Below are 4421 nucleotides of genomic sequence, written 5' to 3' on the forward strand. Positions count from 1 at the left end.
ACCCTAGATTGTAACCAGGACTGACCCTAGAGAGTATAACCAGGGCTGACCCTATAGAGTATAACCAGGGCTGACCCTAGAGAGTGTAACCAGGGCTGACCCTATAGAGTATAACCAGGGCTGACCCTAGAGAGTATAACCAGGACTGACCCTAGAGAATGTAACCAGGGCTGACCCTATAGAGTATAACCAGGGCTGACCCTAGAGAATATAACCAGGGTTGACCCTATAGAGTATAACCAGGACTGACCCTAGAGAATATAACCAGGGCTGACCCTAGAGAGTATAACCAGGGTTGACCCTATAGAGTATAACCAGGACTGACCCTAGAGAGTATAACCAGGGCTGACCCTAGAGAGTATAACCAGGGCTGACCCTAGAGAGTATAACCAGGACTGACCTTAGAGAGTGTAACCAGGACTGACCCTATAGAGTATAACCAGGACTGACCCTAGAGAGTATAACCAGGGCTGACCCTAGAGAGTATAACCAGGGCTGACCCTAGAGAGTATAACCAGGGCTGACCTTAGAGAGTGTAACCAGGACTGACCCTATAGAGTATAACCAGGACTGACCCTAGAGAGTATAACCAGGGCTGACCCTAGAGAGTATAAACAGGACTGACCTTAGAGAGTGTAACCAGGACTGACCCTAGATTGTAACCAGGGCTGACCTTAGAGAGTATAACCAGGACTGACCCTATAGAGTATAACCAGGACTGACCCTAGAGAATATAACCAGGACTGACCCTAGAGAATATAACCAGGACTGACCCTATAGAGTATAACCAGGACTGACTCTAGAGAATGTAACCAGGGCTGACCCTATAGAGTATAACCAGGGCTGACCCTATAGAGTATAACCAGGGCTGACCCTATAGAGTATAACCAGGACTGACCCTATAGAGTATAACCAGGGCTGACCCTAGAGAGTATAACCAGGGCTGACCCTAGAGAGTATAACCAGGGCTGACTCTAGAGAGTATAACCAGGGCTGACCCTATAGAGTATAACCAGGACTGACCCTATAGAGTATAACCAGGGCTGACCTTAAAGAGTGTAACCAGGACTGACCCTATAGAGTATAACCAGGGCTGACCCTATAGAGTATAACCAGGCCTGACCTTAGAGAGTATAACCAGGGCTGACCCTAGAAAGTATAACCAGGACTGACCCTATAGAGTATAACCAGGACTAACCCTAGAGAGTATAACCAGGGCTGACCCTAGAGAGTATAACCAGGGCTGACCTTAGAGATTGTAACCAGGACTGACCCTAGAGAGTATAACCAGGGCTGACCCTAGAGAGTATAACCAGGACTGACCTTAGAGAGTATAACCAGGGCTGACCCTAGAGTGTATAACCAGGGCTGACCTTAGAGATTGTAACCAGGACTGAACCTATAGAGTGTAACCAGGACTGACCCTAGATTGTAACCAGGACTTCGCCAAGTTAGAACTGAAATCCTGGTAGAACTTTATCTTGTGGCCTTTTCTTTGTATCGATGGAACCGCACTATGATGGGACGCAGGCTGCGTTGGGCTCTATTGAGTTCAGGGAGATTGGGAAAAGCCTCATCGCCCAAAACATTCCTTGAACAGCTGCGCCATGAACTGGGTTGGATATCCTGTCTCAGAATCCTCTGGCAGTCCAACCACACTGATATTCTGCCGCTTTGAACCTGAAATCAAATCTTCCACTTGTAGCTGCAGAGACTTGTTGGCGTGTCGTCAAGCCTGGTTTCCAGCGCAATGAGTTGGTCGCTGTGGCCCGAGAGACCGGCCTCAACTTCGGCCACTGTGGTAGTGTAAGATTCCACAGAACCCCGGATGGTTTCCACGGTTGCCTGAATTGGAGCCAGTGCAGCCGCCAGTGAGTTATTCACCAATTCTGTGTGTTCTGCTGCCAAACTTTCATGCGATTTTGCCAGCTCTCTGACCTTGGATCTCCTGTGTTATCGAGTTAGCCGTATCACCCGGAGTGGCTATTGAAGCCTTCAATGAAGGTGGGGTGGTAGCCACGTTAGCTGAAGTTGATTTGGTACAATGTGAAGTTTTTCCCGTCGATTTTCCAAAGCGTGTGACTGGTTTGCTCATGCTAGTGTAGGTACACTTTATTACCGTGTAATTAAAATTACTTTTGAGGTCATGAGAAGTATGAATTTAAGGAAAATTGAGGATTATTTACAAAAGTTGTCGGAGAAGAGACCTCGTGCGACTTCTTTATACATTTCTCAACCGGAAGCCGTTCCTGAGATAATAAGCAATTAACATCCCATAATGCTTAGGGTCATATATAAAAATGCCCAGTAGCCCATTATTTTGGGTACCATGGCTAGAAGAAGAGATCTCAGTGACTTTTAAAGAAGGGTCTTAAAGGAGCATAGGGGGTTTAAAGTGTGTGTGTGTGTGTGTGTGTGTTTGTGTGTGTGTCTCAGTCATCAGATCTCAACCCAATTGAACACTTATGGGAAATTCTGGAGTGGTGTCTAAGACAGCGTTTTCCACCACCAACAACAAAACACCAAATTATGGAATTTCTCGTGGAAGAATGGTGTCACATTCCTCCAATAGAATTCCAGACACTTGTATAATCTATGCCCAGGTGCATTGAAGCTGTTCTTGCGACTTGTGGTGGTCCAGCGCCCTGTTAAGACACTTTATGTTGATGTTTCCTTTATTTTGGCAGTTACCTGCAGCCTATATTTACTGTAGATTCAGAGACACACACTGACGTTTTTACTACTTGCCACCCAACCTGTAGTTAACCATGTTGTTATTAGGCTACTGTCATAACTACCCTACTTATAACCCAATATTAACGGGGTTTTTTTTTAAATTCAATTGAAGCTTTAACCCAATAATAACGTTTATTTTTTTTATTCAATTGAAGCTTTAACCCAATATTAACGGTTTTTTTTTTGTATTTATTAAATTAAGCTGATATAGACAGCCTGGCTAAAGACCGTCCTATCTTTATCAGTTATCTGGCCAAGTAGTGTGTCGCTATGCGCTTTGGTTCCAAAGGTCCCCTTCCAACATTCCACCTGCTTCACGCACAGCCAATAGACGGGATCGCGTCCTGGTGAACTGGACTGCAGAAAGAAACATGTCGCGACGGAAACGTCAAAACAAAAAGCCATCTAAGTTTGCACCAGAAGACCTGACAAGAATAATCGAAAATGTCGAGTTTCAGTCAGATGATGTGGAGGGGGAGAGAGAGGGCCGGAGAGAAAAGAGAGAGGGGAGGCCGTGGGAGACAGACCCAGGGACAAGAGGCAATCCGATGACTGAGTGTGAGCGCGTGAACGGTCCTACTCCGAAGACGTTCAAACAAGTTCACATCGTCTTCCTCCCCGACAGATACCAAACTCTCATAGAGGAGGTGGAGGACAGCGAGGGAAGAGAGGAGGAGGAGAGGAAAAAACAGGCGAAGGAGGAGAGAAAAAAGGAGAAACACAAGAAGTACAGAAAGGTAGGCTATAATGTTAGGTGAAGCAACAACAAAAAAGTCTCCCCTATAAAATAGTGTAATATTCTACATTTTTGCTTAATAAGATAGTTGTTCCTAATTATGTATCCCAAGAAACATTGCATTCACTGAATTCTTGAACTCTATGTTGCTGTGCTGTGTCACTCTGAACAAGTTAACCATTCACTAACTGACTGTGTATGGTGAACTTTGAGTTAGTTCATCTCTGTCAGCACTATTTACAGGATCAGATGGGTCAGTCAGGGGCGGACTTAGTGATTTGGAGGCCCCAGGCAGAGAGACCAGTCAGAGGCTGGGATTTATAGCAAAGACATGTAATTAAACTGTACAAATATATTACATTTTAATGTGCCTTGATGTTTTCATTTGATTGTCAAACAAATCACTTCAAAAAGTAGGTTACCTTCGCATGTTCATCTAAAAATAATTCCAGCATCCGAACAGTATGCTGCAATTGGCTGAAACGAATTCCCCCCGGAGAAAGGATTCCGAGCGAGCGAAACAGCGCCCCTCTGTCTTACTATATGTAACCCATGTATCTGATGCTGTCTGGCCAAAAAGAGTATGACATGCCATAATATTTTTGGCCAGACAGGTTCAGATACATGGGCTATACATACATGCCTTCTACCTCTATGACAATGGCAGTATTATCAGCAGCACCTGTCTTTTTACTAAATAAATGTGCATTGTATCCCCCTAGAATCTAAGGGCCTGGGCTTCTACTAAGCTAACATAGGGTATTGTTTTAAGACTCTCATACCAAGGATCATTTAGCTATTTGATTTTGAATTTAAGGACCCCTTTAGGTATAAAAAAATATATACAAAAATGATTTGATGAAACATTGAATTTTTACCTAACTGCTATTAGCCCATAGAAACACATTTAATATCAGATTCATGTATCGAAAAGCAGATAGTCAACAAT

This window comes from Salvelinus fontinalis, chromosome 15, assembly GCF_029448725.1.
Source record: "Salvelinus fontinalis isolate EN_2023a chromosome 15, ASM2944872v1, whole genome shotgun sequence".
Taxonomy (NCBI): Eukaryota; Metazoa; Chordata; class Actinopteri; order Salmoniformes; family Salmonidae; genus Salvelinus; species Salvelinus fontinalis.